This window comes from Eubalaena glacialis, chromosome 17 (assembly GCF_028564815.1).
Source record: "Eubalaena glacialis isolate mEubGla1 chromosome 17, mEubGla1.1.hap2.+ XY, whole genome shotgun sequence".
Lineage (NCBI taxonomy): Eukaryota > Metazoa > Chordata > Mammalia > Artiodactyla > Balaenidae > Eubalaena > Eubalaena glacialis.
In genome coordinates this window covers 68,298,760-68,319,316 of record NC_083732.1, presented here as the reverse complement: position 1 = coordinate 68,319,316, position 20,557 = coordinate 68,298,760, and the positions used below count along the sequence as shown (strand labels likewise).

Below are 20,557 nucleotides of genomic sequence, written 5' to 3'. Positions count from 1 at the left end.
GGGTGAGGGAGTTGCAGTGGGGGAAGGAAGCAGAGAAAGAGATGGAGGAAGATAGTAGTCATAACTACAGTCAAGGTGCTGTTTATTGATCTATGTGGCAGGCGCTGGCTCAAGTGAGTGTATTGGAACGTTTTGGGCCACACACAAGAGACTGTCCAACTCCAAGCAGTTTAAACAATAAAGAAAATTGACTGTCTCACAGAAAAAGAATTGAGAAGGTAGACAGTTCTAAAGTGGCGTTTCTTGTTGTTGTGTCTTGTTTGCAAATCACCATGATGTCAGGGCTCTGGGTTGCCTTTTTTGGGATGAGCTTGGTTTTCTCTAGATTTGGTCATTGTGGACCAAATGGAGGTTTATTTCTCCAGTGGAGTTTCTTCTTCATCAGTGGAGGATTATTAGGCTAACGAGGTGGCTGGGATGTGAGGAATCCCAAGTAAATCCGTATGGCATCTATGGCAGTGGGATTTGGAGATTCTGGATCCACTCTCCATTGGAGGCATTAGTTGAGAGGATACTCCACGCAGAAGGCAATCAGGGAAATTCAGTCCTGAAGGTTATCCGCTCCCCGCATCAACCAACCATCCATTTTGTTTCCTTTGCACAAGTCTCAGTGGAATTACGTTGCCGAGTCAGACTACCGTTCTACCTGAACGAATATGGGTGCGCAGTTTTCCAAATACACAATTTTTGTGGGGTGATGGGCTGAACTGAAGAAGGAACAAGCCATCTCTTTCCTTAGCCCTTCTGTTGTCTGAGGCAAGAGTTGATAAAAGTGGTTCATTCATTCCCCTCCGCCTGGTGTTCTGTAAACCGGAAACAGGGGGCTTTGAACATAGCATTGAACCGTAGAGGTTGGTTTTCATTAAATATTAAATACCTGCCCTAAAAGTTTACAACCTAGTACTTTGACAACCCAGGTTCTCTCTGTACCTGTGATTTCCTGTGTTAAGAAACTGTTGCAGAGGTCTAAACATTAAAAAATATAAAGCTATGAGTTACCAAAATACATATTTGCATTGAGATATTCAAGAAAACAGAGTTTGGGTGTCCCGGGGTTGTAAGAGTGATAGGTGACTAAACAGGATTTTGTGCAGAAAAAACACTTGAGTTTGGGGAATGGAAGAGCAAGTGAATAGAAATGGGGGGCCTAATGGTGGCAGTGACGTGTTGGGCCCCTGCCCGTACAACTGCCATGTTGTTTCCTGAGAGCTGCCCCAGGGGGTGGGTCTCCCTAACGCCCGGGACCATCTAATTCTCACCACAATCCTAGGAGGTTCGCAGGTCTTCATTTTAGAGATGAAGAAACTGAGGCAACCAGAGTTTAGTAAGCAACAAAGTGGATTTTCAAGCCCAGATCTGTTTTGATAACAGAGCTCCTAGGCTTTCTCCCTGACGATGCTCTGCAAGCTGTGTTCTGCTGAATCCTCAGGAATCTCTAGGTTAGATGCATGTGTAGGATCAATCAGAAGGAAAGGACTGGAGTGGCTTTGCAACTCCCAACCTCTGCTCTTAGTCGGTTTTATATCTTGAGTTTTAACATTTTTGTGGAGGAAAAGGTTCTACGTTTTAAAAATTAATAACAAAATAAGTAAAAGCATGCAGACCACTGTCTCGTCCCTCAGTGCTTGATTCGAGTACCCTTTTACTTGCAGAGGGAGCTGTAGTGGGGAAGAGCTCTGGGTTTTCTTCCTTCCTCCTTTCCTTTCCTTCCCTTCCCTTCCCTTCCCTTCCCTTCCCTTCTCTTCTTTCTTTCTTTCCTTCTTTCCTTCTTTCTTTCTTTCTTTCTCTTTCTTTCTTTCAAGTATAGTTGATTTACAATGTTGTGCTAGTTTCAGGTGTACAGCAAAGTGATTCAGTTATACAGATATATATATATATTCTTTCAGATTCTTTTCCATTATAGGTTATTACAAGATATTGAATATAGTTCCCTGTGCTATACAGTAGGTCCTTGTTGTTTATCTATTTTATATGTAATAGTGTATATATGTTAATCCCAAATTCCTAGTTTATCTCCCCCCGCACCTGCCTTTCCCCTTTGGAGCTCTGGGTTTTCTAAGCACCCAGCTGGCTTACTCACTGGGAATTGACTGCCTACCAGCTTTCATTCTGTAGCCAGAAGCTGAAAGGCATGAGCCCTTTGAAGAGATAGACGAAAGCAAAGAGGGTCATCAAGATGAGATGGAAGGGAAGTGGAGTGTGACATTCCTTGGAGGGAATTTCCCAAGTGAGCACTGCCTCCAGAGCTTCCCCACTGAAACGTATTGCGCAGTCGCTTCCTGGTCTCCACTGAAGCCCTGGGGACCTCTTCCTGCACCTGAAGCAGCTCCCCAGACTCTTCCATCTCTCCTTCTTAGTGGCTGGGGCTTGCCTGCCTCCTTCTTCTCTTAGAAAGCCAGCTTTGTTCCACCCTATCCCTCTGCTTCTCTGGACCCCTTCTTCCTTGCTCTTCCTGAAGGCAAGTAGAAGAGCTTTTTTTTTTTTTTTTTTTAAAGATGTTATGCGCTTTGGGCAAACAGGTGGAGGAAAACAAAACAAGCTCCCCACGATCCTGCTCTTCCTGTGTCAGGGGGCGGGGAGAGGGCTCTGAAAGGGCACAGGTGTGTCCCAGACTGAAGGAGTTGCAAAATGCTGTGCTGAAACAATGCGTGTTGGAGAAAGCACAGACTGTTCTGGATGGAAAAGATAACCTTTGTCCAGAATCCCAGTCGGGAGAGGCAGTTTTGCTGGCAGGATTGTGGCAGAGGTTCTCAGAGCTGGAGCCAGGAAGGGAGGGTCCATGGCCCTGGGAAGAGGGCAGCTCCAGGGGGAGCCAAGGCCAGGTGGTGGGGACCCCCCTCCCCACCGAGCCTCTGAGCGGGAGTCTGGACTTGGTCATTTGAAAACAAAATGAGAAGTGTGATGTGACACGTTTAGGATGGGGATATGGGCAGAGTTGAATAGAAGGGGTAGTTGTATCATCTTTCTATGCCCTGTGCCATGCAGTCCTTCCTTCATTTGTTCATTTAACAGGTGTTCATTGATTACTTACAATGGGTCACACCTGGTCTAGGCACATGGGACACAGCTGTAAATAAGACCAAGAAGGGCCCAGCTCTCATGGGGCTTATATTCTGTAGACAGAGAATAAATAAACTAGCCAATGCTTAGATTAAAATATATCTGAGTAATGACCTGCTGTATAAAAAAAATAAATAAAATAAAATTCAAAAATTCAAAAAAATACCTGAGTAATGAAGGCTATACAGAAAATTAAAGTAGGTTTATGATGTGCTAGAAAGTGATTAGATCTACTAAGGCCAGGAGGCCTCTCTGAGTGGGGCTTTTGAAGTGGAACATGAGTGTAGAATGGTGCCACTCTTGTGAAGTTTGAAGAAGAACATACCAACTGAGGGAGGACAGCCAGTGCAAAGGTCCTGAGGCAGACAAGAGAGTACTATAGTCAGGGAACAGCGGGAAGGCCAGTGTGGTTGGGGTTGAGTGAGCGAGGGGAGGGGAAGAGTATTAGGAGTATTAGTTTTGTATCCCTGCTGAGTGTCCTTGAACAAATTCCTCAGCCTCTCTGCGCTGTTGCCCCAGCTCTCTGTCTCACATACTGGATTTTTGGGTGTCCACGTATGTGATCCCAAGTTCCTTTATTTCATTTTTTCATTTTGATCATAATCTGAGAACAGTCATAAAAGCATTTTCTGGGTCATCATGACGCTCCTAGGACTGAGCAAAGCTGCGGATTTCATAACTATTTATGTTTGTTCTGTACAATTGAATCCAGGCAGTCAGTACCATGTATGTGTTACGAGTGGGATTCCCATTTTTACGTAGCATCTTGCCTCCTTTCTTAGAAGCAGTCTTAGCTGGTGTCTGCTGTAGCTTTTTTCCCTCTGCTCCCAGACTCAGTAATTGGATTAGCTACCGTTTAATGCATCTTTCAATGCCTCAAAACTAGCCTTATCTTCATCTGAACAAAACACCTCTTCAGATTTACCCAAGTGACTGCTCAGAAAAATCAGCATGATTTCTGGTCTACATTTGAGGAAGTTGAAGTCTGATTATCTTGAGCCTGCCAACAAAACTTTGAAGTTCCTTTTGTTCTTTTGAAGTTTTGTCTTCAACAAAAACTTTTTGTTCAACCTGCTTATGCAAAAGGAAGTTAAAGCACCCCAAAAACCTTAAATACAGAACCCAACCAGAGCTCTGTTTTTCTACTGTAAAACTCACCATAGACCAATCACGTTTTAGCAAAACATGATTTCAAATGAAAATGATTAAAATTTCTTTGGTTTTTAATGTCTTGTATTTGTGCATAAGGAGTAACATTTCAATAAAAATGATTTAAGGGAATGCATTTACTTAATGCACTTTCCACATGGGCATTTCCTTCTTCAAATGTGGTCCATATTACTTAAGTTTGAGATTCAATGCTCCAGTTTACAAACTAGCTACAGAGCATTTCAAGTGGTCAAAAATCTAGGACCCAGATGGGGTGACGTAGAGCTTTGGGATTCTGACTTCATCCCCCAAGGAAACCTTGAGGGATGAATACTATTATTCATTATTGCTATGATGTCCCAGTAAAGGAAGAGGTATGACAAATGGATGGGATTTTGCAGCATGTAGCCGTTCTTCACTGGTATATCCGGGGTCAGGCCCCTTTAGAAGCATATTTTTGAAAATAGATGTCTTCAGCCTCTCCATACCTTTGTTTGTTTGTTTGTTTCTGAAAGACCAGTAAACTTGGTAAAATTCATCTTAATATCTAGCTAATAACCACTCCTGGGCGTTTGGTTTTTCTCTCTCTCCTTCCCACCCTCCTCTTCTCTCCTCAGCTCCTTCCCTCCCTTACACAACACACACGACAGCCACCCCCCCCCCCCCATATATTTCAATGTAGCTTTAAAGATTTATCAATTCCTAATATCTCAGTCTACCCAGTTCCTAATCATGTCTCCTCTGCTGTGTGTCCAGGGAATGCATCCATATATCAGTCTGTTTGATTGTTGGAGAACACTTTGTCAACTTGTCATTTGCTTATATAAATATAGAAATATATCTTTAAAACTTGATAGACATTTTGCCATCATATTCTCTTCTCTTCTCTTCTCCCATATCTTCTAGCCCTAATCCATTTTTGGAAGTGATTTTTGGTTGGAGGGGTGGACCAGATGTGGCTCTTCAGAGATAAGTCTACCCATTTTCCAAATGAAGATGTCTGTGTGGTCTTTGACACCTTGACTGTGTGGATAAAAGTTCTACTCCTTTGAACATATGGGTAAAAGAATTAATTTGCATTCAGTTGCCCAAATCTGTCTTCATAGCCTGGGGAGAAATGATGGTTGTCACTCATGGTTCCCTCCTACCCCCCACCTTTCATTTGGTGCTTCATCTCTTCCTCTGGGCGTGTGAGCATCTCAAGAAAAATGTTGACTGGCCCACTGGTGGGGGTGACAGTGAGTGACAGGCAGTCTTGCACTTCTGGATTAAGGATAAGATCCCCCATTTGGCCAGCTTTCCACACTCCTATCAAACACGTAGCTACAGATAGAGACCCATCTTAAAAGAAGCGTACGACTGTCCAAGCTTTGCAGTTAGGAATTGCTGGGCAGACCTTCATCTTTGGTGCACTTGCTTCAACCTCGCCCCCTCTGACCCTGATAGGAGCAGTTCTGAGGAATCTGGCATGAATCTTACCAGAAAAATCCATTAAGCCTACTTATAATTCTTTGACTGGTCTTTTCTTTTAGTTTTGGTCATTATTTTCCATCAGTTCATTCGTTCAGCAAATACTAAGCAAATACTCCCACTCCATGTCTACTAACTGCTTTACTGGCTAGTCTGTGAGCATGACAGTGGGAGGACAATGCATATGGTTTATTGCTGTGCCCCCTGACATCTTCCACATTGCATAGCATGGAGTAGGTGCTCATATTCCTATTTTGTGCATGGAGTGATCGGGGGAGGTGCTCAGAGAAAGGGACGCTTCTTAGGTTTAGGTCACCTGCCTGTAGATCATCTTTTTTGAGCTTGTGTCTGGTGTCTCCACTACGTGTGTGTTTCTCCACCTTCTTTGAAGGAACTCTCTCTTGAGCTCAGCATCAGAGGCACTACAATACAGAACACTACTTGGCCGGGCTTACCCCATAAACAAACAACATGTATTGAGCACTTACTGTATACCCAGCGCTCTTCCATGCACTGCATATGTATGAGCTCATTTCCTCCTCCCGGTGATGTACAAGGTATAGGCGTCCACAAGGACCCCAACTGATGAAGCCAAGGAACAGGAAGGATTCAGACTTTGCTCAAGTGACCCACCACGAAGGAAGCTTCTTTAATCGACCTGGGGCACAGCTATTTCAGTTTTTGATTTGGCCTTGGGCTTTTTGGGTTGTTTTAATGGGAGCATAACTCAAAGTCCTTGGCCTTTTCACGCTCATATTTGTCACCGTTACAAGCACTTGCTCCGTAAAGAAATGGTATCACTTGTACTTTTCTCTTAAAAAAAAAATTCCTCCTCTGTAATGCATTGGTTTAATCTTTTTATTTTTGAAATATCAACCAATGTGTCAAGAACACACGCTTCTCTTGTCACGTCTGGCAGACACTCAGGCCCTGGCCTGAGGTTTCACGTATTTGAGGGTTACCAGGAGAGGAGACTTACTACTAAATTCTGTTGGATGTGAGATCTGAGCCGGTTGTCAGCGAGATCTCTCTGCCTCCCTCAATTGTCGTGTTCTAAATAAATGTTATTACTCTTATTATCATCATTATTTTTTACGGTCCCTGTTTGGTATTTTTTCAGAGAGGCATTCCTTCCTTGAAAGATTTAAAAACAAAAAACAACAACACAAGATTTTCAAGAAAGTTTGAGTAAAGGAAACATCAGAATTTTTAGATTCTGTGCCTCCTGAGAAATAATTTATTTTCTTGCCTTTTTTGTTTGCTCCTTCATTCATGCATGCATACATACACACATGTGTTCAACCAGATATTTACTACTTGCCAGCAGTGTGCCAGGCAGTTCAACAGTTCTCATCCAGCGGCCTTGGTTTTATCCTGTCTTCCTGGAACTAACTGTTCATTCTTTGGTGAGTCACCCCAACGTCTGGCTCTTCACCTCCAAAATGAGGCCGCTGTCCTAGAGGTTCTCTATCAACTCCAGAGGTCTACGATATTTACAATAAGGGCTAGGCCCACTCAGTTCAGATCAGCAGCATCATTCATATCAAGCCGGTTCCATAAGGAGGAAGTTGCCTTCTCCACTGGAGGCTCCACGGAACAAATAACATGCCCTCTTCTGCCCCAGACACGCCTTCTGTCATTTGACCGCGGCAGCTCGTATGAAAGGGAGCTGTTCGTAAGAGAGAGAGAGAGACAAATGTTTGCAGGTCTTAGCCTGCAAACAGGACCAACTACATAATTTACAGGGTCTAGCACAAAATGAAAATGCAGGCTCCTTGTTCAAAAATTCTTACGAGTTTTAAGGCACCGCAGAGCATTAAACCAAGCCCAGGACCCTTCTGAGAATACAGGGTTTTCTGTGTCACCGCCTGGGCCACACGCTCGTGAAGCCAGCTCTCCCTGCAGATGAATCCGATGACAGACAGAAGGATCTTCCCCTTTCGTAAGCAGATTAAGAGGATACTCCACTGTTTCACAGTGTATAAATTCTCTTTGTTGTTATGACTATAATCATTATTTTAAATGACACTGTTCCCTTTGCCCATCTTCCCTTGTGAGAGTGTAAACTCCCTGAGACAGGGATTACCGTTTACTTAATTTATGATTTCTCCCAGGTGGATACCTGGCAGGATATGTTTGTTGAATGCAGTGAATGCCACGTTTACTTGTAAGAAGAAATTGTGATTTGTTTTTTCAGAGAGCACTTTTTCCAGAGAAATGGGTTTTAAAAATCCAGCTTAAAGAATTCAGAGTCACGTTTAATATGGTGAATGTGGGAATTAAGACGAGCCATTCCCTGAACTGCTCAGAAGGAAAACCGAGCAGTAGAAAAAAGACCCCTAAAACAATGAGATGGATTTGTTTTGGTTTTGTTTGAAACCTTTTGGATGCAACACAAATCAGTGTTTTTGTTGCTAGTTGGGACTTCATGGAAGATAATAGCCAGATGAGGTAGAGCTAAGAAAATCTGGGAGTGAAATTTACAGGCCTGCAGTGTTTGTAACTCTGCATTTCTTCTGTGTGATTTTATAAATGTGTTCTTATGAAGGGGATGGTTGTTATCGTATCGTTATTACATCTCCCACATGGCAGAGAATCCAAAAGAGGGCTTGAAGGAGTTATAAATTGCACATGTAAACAGCTGGAATTTTGCGTGTTGGTAAAACCTCTGAGGTGAGATGGATGAAATACGTTATGACATTCAGGGCTTTAGTTGCTTGTGTTCTTCTAGAGTTTTTGGCAGGTCTTTAACCAAGAGACATCAGCAGTGCAGTTATTTTCAATAACCTGGACTCTAGGAAAATTTAGAAATCCATCCAAATAGAAGGTAAATAAAGATATTTATTGGCAAAGCCTAGTCTGTAAGTATTTTTGTTGGGTGTGGATCTTCTAAATCTGTGGAGTTGGACTATCTACCCCCTTGCTTCTCCTCATTATGTTTGACCTTCTATATTGTCCCCTTGGCTTCAGTGACCCCCCATTCTCTCCCCTGCTCCCACCCCAATTTTTTTAGAGGTCAGCTGTATTTATGAGCTGATGTATTTAGGTGTATTTGAATTTACTCGGTAATTTTGGCAATAAATGACTTTCTATGGATTCCATTCTCAGGCACCACCACCCCATCCCTGCACCTAGCCGTGACTCTCTGCATTAGTGATGAAGCTTGAATGATGAAATGGCGTCTACAACAAAGTAGGGGAAACTTGTCTGAAGAGCAGTCAGTTAGGTGGGCATTGAAGTGGAGGCCCTGTCTGGGGTTTTACCTGGTCCATCTTCAAAAGAACTCATCTGAGTTCTAATCCCTAGGATCACAAACCATAAAGCAATGGTCAGTTTAGATCCATTTTGGAACCAAAAAATGTCTCTAAAATACTTTAAATAGAGAAAGAGAAGTTCTACCACCCAAGTGATCTAAAGAAAGAGATCGAAGTTTGCCCTGACAGTTGCAATGGGATTGTACCGAGGTTATAAACTCTGTTCCTATGAAGAGGCTCACAGTTGCCTCTTAGAGTGAGGGCATCAACATGCTAGAGTGAAAAGAAGACGGAACCAGGAGCAGCCAGGATGGGGTCTAGTCCAGGCTCCTCTGTGAACTTGACCAAGACCTGAGGCAGATCACTTAACCTTCTGGGTCTCAGGTTCCTTAACTTTGAAATGAAGAAGCTCAAAGAAACAACGTGTGACGTGGCTGTTGCAGGATACTAGGGCTGAAAGCAGTGTCTTGTTTTTAAGCTACCAAACTACCTCAGATGTATTCTCATAGACCTGGAGTCATGTGCCTTCTGTAACTGGAAAAGGCTGCAAGGTTATGGTACCATTTGTCTTTTGGAGAAACGATACTCTTCTCTGCAAACTTCTGCTCCAGCTTTGAAATACGCCATCAAGTCTCCCCTTGTGATAATAAGTTGTGGGTTTGTTATGTTTTGTTTTGTTCATTGATCCATTCATTCTTTCAACACTTATGTGCCAAGCATTATATTAAATGCTGTGGAAAGAGTGACGAATAAGACAGATAGAGCTCCTGTCCTCATAGCTCTTAGAGCCTTCTCCTGTCATGTGGGGAAATCTGTAGAATATAGCTTGGGGGGAGCGGGGTGACATCGTAAAACATTTCAAAAGCATTCTCATTTCTAGTCTAAAGCTACCCACTGTGGCATTGGGATGGCATTAACATAGTCCCTTCTTACCTAAAAGATTTCAGATCTATCTTCTGGGATATTTTCCTCCATGGGAACATGTCTCTATATTTATAATGAAAATCATTGAAGAGTCAAAAACTAACAGAACACCTACTTGTGAGTTTATTAAGGAAATAGGTTGCTGAGATTTAGGCATCCTTTAATGAGCCCATTACATATCAAAAATTAGATACATTTCAAGAGCCATTTACTTATATGCTTTATTAATAACTCCAATCTCTGATATTAAAATCCCCTTGGAACTGGCAGACTCCAATATTCAGAATAAAGGGATGTTACTTTTGCCTAATCTTTATCAAACTTGGGTTAGGTTTCGTGTCCTTCTGAACCATACGGGACCTGATTTTTCCTTCTCCCCCTGCTTCTCTTCCCTCTAAGTCTGTTGTGTAGAAGACAGTGTATTTCTCTGGATTTCCTACTTACGCTACCTGTTTTGGCCTGTAGTGATAATTATTTTTCTCTGAAGCACATGATGTAACCATGGAGGCCAATGTGAGGTCAGTAGTACCCACATGGCACCATAATTACTGACAGCTGCTGATTGTCTTTGTGCTCGGAAGATTTGGAAAGATATTGCATAAAGGTGTAAGCAGATAATTTCCTTTTAGCTTCTGTTAATAATACAACCTAAAGGGATTCCACTCATTTAGCATTGCTCCCGTTGGTTTTTATAGCAGCCAAAAATACCTCCCACCCCTCCGCCCCAGGATACTACTCTGGAGGGTAGCTGATGACATATAAAGTAACTCTCTTAATTATCTGTGAGCTGTAGATCGGATCGGTCAGTTTCTTGAAGTAGCTGTAGCCCAGTGCCATGCACAGAGGGGGCATTCAATAAGTATGTCACTAATACAGTAGAAATAGAGAAAAGAATTGTGGCCAAAGCAGTCTATATATGAATTGCCTCGTTATTTTCTTAAAATGCACTTTGTGGTTCAGTAGATTTAAGGTAGAGTCTAAAATTCTGCATTTCTGACATGCTCCAGTCCTCTGATCCCAGAGCCTCCTTTGAGTACAAGTTAGGCAGTGCTGGGACCAGAATCTAGCTGTTTTAACTCCCACTCTCGGAGTACTTTCCAGGTCATCAGTGATGGCGAATGCAACTCCCTACATTTTCCTTCTTCCTCTTACATGGCCCCTACCACTGATTGACTGTCGAACTCATTCCCTCTGAGCCCCCAAGATGCAACATCAGAATCTTTCTAATGGGATGCTTCATGCCCGAACTACCCACTGAGTCAAATTTTATTTCAGATCATACTTGGGGGAGGGAGCAGAGAAGGGGTCATCCTGACACTCCCTGTTGCTTCTCTAAGTCAACTAAACATATCGATAATCCAAAGTCCCATCTAGCATTAGCCTTAGCAAATGTTGCCTCTTTATCCTCTGATAAGTCCAGGGAAGATTCTTTGCAGCAAACCATAGAAACTGACTGTGGCTGAATTCACCAGAAAAAGAAAGTATTGAGGAATACTGGACTATTCACAACATTGACAGGGTGGTGAGGACTCGGCTGGGAATACTGGTTGGAACCTTGACTGTGAACTTCTCAGGGACAGCCAAGACACACTGGGTGCTAGGCAGAGCCACCACTGGATCCTGAAAGCGCCATCCGATTGGCTACCTTAGGTTCTGTTTCTAACCCTACCTGGCCAAGGAAGGCAAGGGGAGAGAGAAGCTGGCCTTCTCCTGCTTCCATAATGAAAAGCAAACCTTGCCCCCATCCCAAAGATTCTCACAGTGGAGAATTCCGCGATCGTAGACAAGGGGATCAGTTATTGGAGCAGCCAAAGAGGTAGCTGTCCACCATAACTTTCATGCTCATGGAAAGTTACTCAGCAAAAGTTTCTAAATGAAACTGAAACTTGGCGACCTACCAACTCTAGTAACAGCATCATGCCCCTCTGTTTTTTAATTGCTATTAATTGATGTTAGAAATCAGTTGACCTCTTCAAATGGATGGAGGCATCTCCTTTCTTTAGGAAGGGAGACCTTGGGAATTGCAGGTAGGAGTGCTGGGTGTGGAAGTGCTAAGGGCTGTCTGGTTCAGGTCACCTGTGAGTTTCCGGAAGGCATGTCTCCTTTCCAGGAGTTGTTGCCTTTGAACCAAATGGATTACCTCCTCCAGCAGCAAATCCAATTGACAGTTGAACATTTGCAGTTCTTACAGGGATTTAAGTGAAACTCTTGAAGCTGCAATTTTTGTAACTGGGGTTAAAAAAAAAAAAAAGAAAACAGATCTGAATAAAGGGAGATAATCCTATACGGAGTTTGAGCATATAGTTCGGTTTCTTTGAACGTGAATGTTTTCCAGGCAGATGAACAAACTTTTTGGAATGTTGAGTATATGCAAACATTCCAATCAAGGCTAATTGTTGTGTCTGTGTGCTCTGACTCTCATTTTGCTTTCTCTTCTTCATCTTCTGCTGTACCCTATAGGAATGTGATCACAGACTTAGAAATAGGATTTGCATTGGTATAAATAATGCCCAAGCTGTTTGGAGGACAGGCTTCCTGTCTAGGGCACAGTGTTTGGAGATGGCATTTTCTGCCTGAAATCTAGGTTTGGTTTAGATGATAGAAATAATGCTTTGATTTGTCCAAACATCAGAGTTCACTCGGCACCTTTACGTCTGTTCTTTCATTTGATCTTCCCTCTAACCCCATGAAGTTGGCCAAATGGGCGTTATTATTCTCATTTTACCAATGAGGGAGTGATGCTCGGACAAAGGCATCCAGATGAGAGATTTCTAGGTAATGTTCATAATGACATCCTCCAGTGAAATTGTTGTTACCCTGGCAAGTATATAACAACGAGTTGCTGTTCTCTCCCTTTGTGAATGGGATGCTCCTTTATGCGTCTCATAGAGCAGCCTCATGAGACTTAATGAGTAGTGCCTGTTAGGTGCACCAGAATCCTCAGATAAGAGGAACACCTCTTAGTATTTACTGTGAAAGAGCAAGGCTTTTTGAGTAGCTGCTGCTGTGTAGTTAATGACACTGGCCAGAGGGGTTGCTGCTTCCTGGGCTTTGTCTTTAGTGGTCATTACCATCAGGAAATGTACCAGGATGTTACTTCATAAGGTGTAAGTGCATTTTTTGAACAGAGAAAGGAAAATAGAAATCACCTTTGTGATGTAACACTTTAAAGGATGACCTTTACTGTTACTGTGATCCTGAGTTCCACAAATTAGAAGATACATGTTTGTTCCAAATGTTACATCTTATATGATTTAGGGATGGTGGGAGGGGGGGCCCTATAGAGCCATGCTAGAGATGGGGTGTTGCTTAATCTTGTGGAGGGGCAAAGTGGGCTCTATTCTGAACCAGCCACTTCTGGTACCCCAGGACAGCCGTGGATAAGTCGTCGTAATAGCCATAGGTCTGTTTCCTCCTCCTGCAAGTAATCCCTAAGATAATAATGCTGACCCTACTTCCTCAGGCATTTGGAAAGAGTGACTAATGTAAAGTAAAGGCATTTGGAGTATATACAATCATGCTGGAAACACGAACTGCAATAAGGAACAAGAAAGCAGCAGTCCCTCTTACTTCCCAGGAGATTTTGTATGATGATTATTTTCCGTAGTGTTTTCTTTGTTAAGTGAAAAGCTGGCCCATGCTTGGGAGATGATGCAGGGAAAGAACACTCTAGACTAGGATTTAGGAATGTGTTAGTAATTGGTGATTAATTTTGCTGTTAAAATCTCAGTGATGCTGTTAAAAAATAGAAATTAGATTTTTCCCTCTTTTGTTTTCGCTCCCTCTCCCCTTCACCCATTCACCTCAGTGCCCCAGTGTCTTCTCCCTCTCATCACCCCCACCATGTTAACTGTCAGCATTAGGTGGAGTGATCTTGCCTCATATTAATCTGAGAAAAATAAACCAGAATTTAAAAACACTTCTTGACACGTAGTAAATATGCAAAACCTACATTCATTGTTTATAAACGATCATATTAGCTGACCTTCTAAATAACATAGAGCGAGTCATTTTAACATGATTTGGAATTTGGATTTGAAATATATATTAAGTGGTTATTTCTTTTTTCTTTTTTTTTTAATTAATTAATTTATTTTTGACTGTGTTGGGTCTTCGTTTCTGTGCGAGGGCTTTCTCCAGTTGCGGCAAGCGGGGCCACTCTTCATCACGGTGCGCGGGCCTCTCACTATCACGGCCTCTCTCTTGTTGCGGAGCACAGGCTCCAGACGCGCAGGCTCAGTAGTTGTGGCTCACGGGCCTAGTTGCTCCGCGGCATGTGGGATCTTCCCAGACCAGGGCTCGAACCTGTGTCCCCTGCATTGGCAGGCAGATTCTCAACCACTGCGCCACCAGGGAAGCCCAAGTGGTTATTTCTTTAAAGGTCAGGTGTCATCTTAATTTTCACTTTAATGAGCATGAAAGTCAAGAGAAGTTCTTGTATTTTATTATTTTTCTATGAAGTTGAATTCTTGGTTCTCCAAGCATATGCAAGGCAAAGACAAGGGTCTTCTCCACAATAGAAGTAGCTGCACTGAATTTAGCAAACCTGCAGAGTTTTTTTCCCTCAAGATTTTTAGATGGTTCACTTAAGGGTGGATATTATTCTCATATTCTACTTCCACAGTGTACCTAATGTATTATGTCAGTGATTATTCACATGAGTAATAAGATGCTCCTAAACCTAGTAGCTTGAAACAACAATTTATAACTTCTCAGAATCCTCTGCATTGACTGGATTGTTCATCTACTTCAAGGGGTGTCAGCTGGGGTCACTCATCTGTGTTTAACTGGTAGCTCAGCTGGGGGACCTTGGTTCACCTCCACGCAGCCTTTCTCTCCAGCAGGAGAACTTGGACTTCCTTACAACATGGCAGCTGAATCCCCTGAGGCAGATTCCCAGAGAGCAAAAGCAGAAGCGCCAGGCCACCTATGGGCTACACTCAAAACAGACGGTGTCATATTTGCAGCAGTTCTGCTGGTTAGAGCAAGTCACAAGGCCACCCAGATTCAATAGGAGGGGAAATAGACTTTATTTCAGAAGGGAAAGTCAGCATATGCATTCAGGGAAGGGAGGAATTGATGGAGGCCATCATTGGAGACTAGTACATTCCTTATACCTGTGCAGCGTGGTCGTTACTGTATACATTGGACCATATTTCTAGGTGAAGATAGATGGAGCTCTTTTGGGGCAGAAACCCATAGTATTCCTAATGTTACTTGTAGGACCTGGAACTGTGCATGATGCAGGGCAGATGCTCACTATCGTTGAATGAAAGAACACACTGTGAAATTTTAGAAAGTTGAGTATAATATACATCCTGAGAAGTAACCTTGCTGGCAAATAGGAAATACCAACTTCACATTTAGCATAGGGAAGTCTCTTGTGTTCCACCATCTCGGGCTGTTTAAAAGCTGTGTTACAGGAGGCTCTGGTGCTCAGAAAGGAAGTCGTTTGGCAGATAGCAGTGTTCACTGGTGGCTTAAGGAGCATCCTGGAAAGGGCTCAGGGCTCCCACACTAACGTTCACTAGGGCAGGATCCTTGCTGCCAGAGCCTCACACTGTGCTGACCAAGCTGTGGTCGTCTGTGCATGTCTGCAAGGGCTCAGAGCACGTTAGGCACTCATTGCCTGCCAAGTTAGTGAGTGACAGTGAGTGAGGGAAAAGAAATGAGGGAATTACGGTGCTGTACACCTACAGTGCCCCCAAGAGAATACCTCTGGGATGGAATGTATGATTGCTTGTCCAGGAATACCCTCATCGCCTGTTCTCTCTTTTCTACCTACTAGAGCCCATTCTGCTGGACAGACAGAAGCGACATTGGTATTATATGCTCATGAGAATGTGCAAATATGTTAATCACACCAGGTCCAAGAAGAGCTTTGAGTCTCTGAGGCTATCCCATTAGCTTTGTTAAATGAGTATTAGACCATCCACCTCCAAAATTTGGGGTGAGAATTTTATGAAAGCATCTTAACAATGAAAATATTAAAGAAGCATAGGTAGGCTTTTAGATTTTCCTAGGAGTATTAGGATAAAGATAAAAAATGATGGTAGCAGTAGGAAGCTACTTATGAAAAGATGTCTTTACAGCATGGTAGCTTATGAAAATCCTTTTCTTCTCCTTTTAGTTCCTTGCCATCAGTACAATTACTAGTATTACTATTTTGGTGATGTCCAGAGAGAAAGGATTTGATTTTGATAGATGTTCTTGAATTATTTGTATTCCCTCTTAGCCATTACGCTCTGAAATACTTTTCTCTTAAACAATATTGTTAATAAGAGTTAGACAGAAATCTGAATTTTTGTTAAAAGTGCCGTTTCCAGCTTTAGTTCTGTCATTTTAGACTTCTCTCTACCTTGTCATGCCATTTTAACTATGTATATATTGTCATTCCAAAAGCTAAGTTGCAGGCCTCTATCCTGAGAATTATAAATCTCTTAAAGAAAAAGAAAGAAGAGGCCTAGCTGGGTTTCCTGGGTAATGGATGTAACTCTGTGTCTTTGTGTGTGTGTGTGTGTGTGTGTGTGTGTGTGTGTGTACGCGCACGTGTGCTGACGCTCCAGGCCCTGGAGACTGGTATCAGAATTACTCTGACCTAAAACTGCACTCTAGATTTCAACACACCTCCAGTTGAAGAGAGGAGAAAACATTTGCAGCATGGAATTATCGGTCCCATTACCACCCAGGTGTCAAGGAAATGAAGCTTTTCTATTACAAGATTGCCGTAAATCACACAAGAGGATGACAGCCTCGTTAACATGGGTAAAGTTACTGTAATTTATGTATAAATAACTTTTCTGTGTCAAGACATAGTATCATTCAGTCCCTCCAGAATAACATCTTTTCCATGAAAAAAGTAAAATGCCAAAAAAAGCCGTTTCTATCAAAGAAATCCACAGAAGACAGTGGTTTCTGGCTATAAACCTGGCTTTGACACAGCCCACAGCATCTCTGCTTTATAATTTTAGGTTTTCCATTCAGCCAAAACGGAATATTTCAGGCCTTATCTCAAATAGTGATTTGCTATACTGTTGGCTTTGATATATCAATTGGCTGGGAACCAGTTTAGGGCCAGATTATGTAGGGATCTCTTTGGTGTCCTTAGGAAAAGGGGCTGTGTTGGGTGACGGGTCTCCACTATGGATTTTATACTCAACTCGTGGCAACAGCCAAAAGGATCCTCCATGTGGTTTAAGAAGCGGAGATTTTGCCCAGAGTCCCTGCATGGTGGAAACATCTGAGAGAGAGATCCTGAATGACCATCATGTGCTGAGGCCCCTGGGACTGGAAGTGAGCCCCAGCTGTAGTTACCGAGGTATTCCCTCTGGTTTGGTGTTAACTCCTGGTGAGGGGACAAGCTAGCAAGGGAGGCCAGGACCCTTATGTGGGCAGGGGTTCCCTTGGATGACCTGGCATCTTCTAACAAATGCTGAGTTTACCAGCTTGAACTCTACCACCCACACTTATTCTTATCTCTCTTAGTTCTTTTGCTGTGGCTGTAATTATCCAGAACTTACCTCATAGTTTTCACTATGTTATTAGCAATAGAAATACCAGTTTTGATCTTTATATAAATTCTGGGAAGGAATTTTTCTTAAGATCGGACTTGACTTGGGACACTATATTTATATACTTTCTGGTGGCCATGCTGTACAGTGACAAGTGATTCACTAGTTGGGGTCAGGATCCAGTCTAGCCAGAATAAACTCATTACACTTTGCTATTCCACCTTGGCCTCTGCGACCCAGCACCGCGAGGGTGTCCATGGGGACAGGAGGCTGAGAGAATCCGGAGCCCAAGATTAGGAGGCCTGCATCCTAGCCCCAGCTTGTTCTCTCTTAAGCCCCCAGTTTTCTCTTCAGTAAATGAAGCCACTGAAATTAATCACTTTCAAGAGCTCATCTAGCCTTGAAGGAAGATCATTTTTTCTTTCTAATTATTTTTTAAATATAAAATTTTAGTTAAGTTTTAAACACAAAAGTACTACTTGATCATTAAAATAAACAAATGAAAGAGTAAAGAAAGGAATAAAGTAAAAAGCGAAAGTTTTTCTGCCCCCTCCTTTGGTCCCAAAATATACAATTTTAAAGGGGAAATCTCTGGATCTAGACGAGGTGATCTCTTTAGATTACTCTTAGAGGTAATCTCTAATGGTGACGACGTACAGTCCTGTAAGGTTTTCTATGCAGTATTCTGCATTGTGTAGGGCTGAACCATTCCTAGGGAAGGATTCTTAGTTTCGGTCTTTGTCTCTCCCTTGCAACATGGTGCCACTGTTGATCAAGGAGCCTGATCTGTCTCTATTTCTATTATACCATTTTATCTTCATTAGTCTTTGTTTGTTCTTCATGTATTTAAAAAACAACCCTCTTGGGACTTCTCTGTTGGCACAGTGGTTAAGAATCCACCTGCCAATGCAGGAGACACGGGTTCGAGCCCTGGCCCAGGAAGATCCCATATGCCGTGGAGCAACTAAGCCCGTGCGCCACAACTACTGAGCCTGTGCTCTAGAGCCCGCGAGCCACAGCTACTGAAGCCTGCAGGCCTAGAGCCGGTGCTCCGCAACGAGAAGCCACCGCAATGAGAAGCCCGTGCACTGCAACGAAGAGTAGCCCCCGCTCGCCACAACTAGGGAAAGCCCTTGCACAGCAATGAAGACCCAACGCAGCCAAAAATAATAAATAAATAAATAAATAAAATAAAAAATAAAAATTGGAAAATAACAAGTTTTCGTGAGGATATGGAGAAATTGGAACCCTTATCCATTGTTTAAAAAAAAAAAGAAAAAAAAAAGAATCCACCTGCCAATGCAGGGGACACAGGTTCGATCCCTGGTGTGGGAAGAACCCACATGCCACGGAGCAACTAGAGCCCGCGAGCCACAACTACTGAGCCTGCGTGCTGCAACTACTGAAGCCGGCGTGCCTTGAGCCCGTGCTCCGCAACAAGAGAAGCTACCGCAAGGAGAAGCCCACGCACTGCAACAAAGAATAGCCCCCGCTCGCCGCAACTAGAGAAAGCCTGCACGCAGCAACAAAGACCCAATGCAGCCAAAAAAAAAAAAAAACCAACCAAACAAAAAACAACCCTCTTCTTCCTCTCTCATCTTCTCTTCTTCCTCCTTCTCCTCTTCCTCCTCCTACCCTTCTCCCCCTTCTCCTTTTCTCTTCTTTTCTGCATTTCTATAGAGGTATCCTAAAAATAACTAAACACTTATTAGTTTTAGTTATTTTTAAACACTTAGTAGTAGTTCCCAGTGAGAAAGGTATGTTAGTATTGCAGATTGTCATTGTCTTTAAAAAATAAAATAATACTATTTGTCAGATCCACAAGATTTACTGAGTGCTTGCTCTGTATAAGACATCAAACTGAGTACTAAAACAGGGTGTAATAATGTGGTATTAAAACCATATTTGTGCCAACCAGCCCAGATGGAAATCGCGTTACCAACCAGAGTTGTGTCCATTCATCTTCCACACAGGAAAGCCAATCTACTGACACTGGGTTGTGATGAAGGAAAGTACAGCGTTTATTTGCAGGGCACCAAGCAGGGAGAACGAGCAACTAATGCTCAAAAGACCTGAAATCTCTGATGGCTTTCCTGCAAGGGTTTTTAAAGGCAACATTAGGGGTGAGGGTCACAGGGTGCACGATCAGCCCCTGGATTTTTCTGATTGGTTGGTAGTGAGGTAACAGGGTGATGTTTCTGGAATTTCAGTCATCAACCTTCTGATTCCAGCTGGTCTGGGGTCTACCTGCTTGTGGTCAGTGTGTGGTCACTATCCTCCACCGGCTGGGGGTCTTAGTTTCTATAGAACAACTCAAAGATATGCGTCAGATTGTTATCTATTATCCCTTCAGGAAGAACCAGGAGGCCTGTGACTCTATTGTTCTAATCAATAACTGCTTTAGTCTGTTCTTTGGAACTCCAGGGAAGACCAAACTAGAAGCAGGGGACACAGTGGGGCTTGTACCCAGGAAGGCTCTGCAGGGTCCTACTTGGATTCAATCTGAGGGATGCTGGGTATCCTGGAACCTGACTAGATCCTGGTAGTCTTTACTGAGTTCTGAAGAAGAAAGAGATGTGAAAGAGAGTGCTGTGTACAAGCTCCCCCCAAAAGTATATGAGAAATGTAAAATTTGGACCCACCATTTGCCTTCTCCCCAAGGCCAGTTTTCTAAGAAGGTTATTTATTTGCTCTTGGCTCTTGATTGGCCTAAGGCTGTTGAGTGTTTACTGCTTTCTGTTGATGGTAGTTGTGTTACCAAGTCCAGGCTCACTCTGCTCGCCGCAGGACAGGCCAATGAATTGGAGACGAGGTTTTGAGGCAAGGAATACGACTTTATTCGGAAAGCCAGCAGACAGAAAAGATGGCAGACTAGTGTCTCCGATAAACCATCTTATCAGCGTTTGGATGCCAGTTTCTTTTACAGCACAGAGTGGGGAGGAGATGAGGAAGTAAAGTAAAAAGGCGGTAAGTATTGCGAATATCCCCTGGAATGGCCAGCTTTGGGGAGGGGATGTGTTAATTTCTTCTTTCTTGCGGCCTTCCACAGGTGGGTGGGGTCAGATTGTGTCCCTGTGAGCTGAACAGAGACATTTAGTTTAACATTCAGGCCGAGGGGCAGGGTACCCTGAGGCAGGCCATTATGAATGATTATAATAACAGAAGCAACGAAAAGTAAAGGTTAAAATC

General features: G+C 43.0%; 1 protein-coding gene across 1 annotated transcript in view; it reads left to right on the top strand.

The window, feature by feature from the left end:
- The window catches only part of EXT1 (exostosin glycosyltransferase 1), a 291,690-nt gene that overhangs the window by 163,978 nt on the left and 107,155 nt on the right, over positions 1-20,557 (top strand). The gene's annotated exons all lie outside the window — the stretch shown is intronic.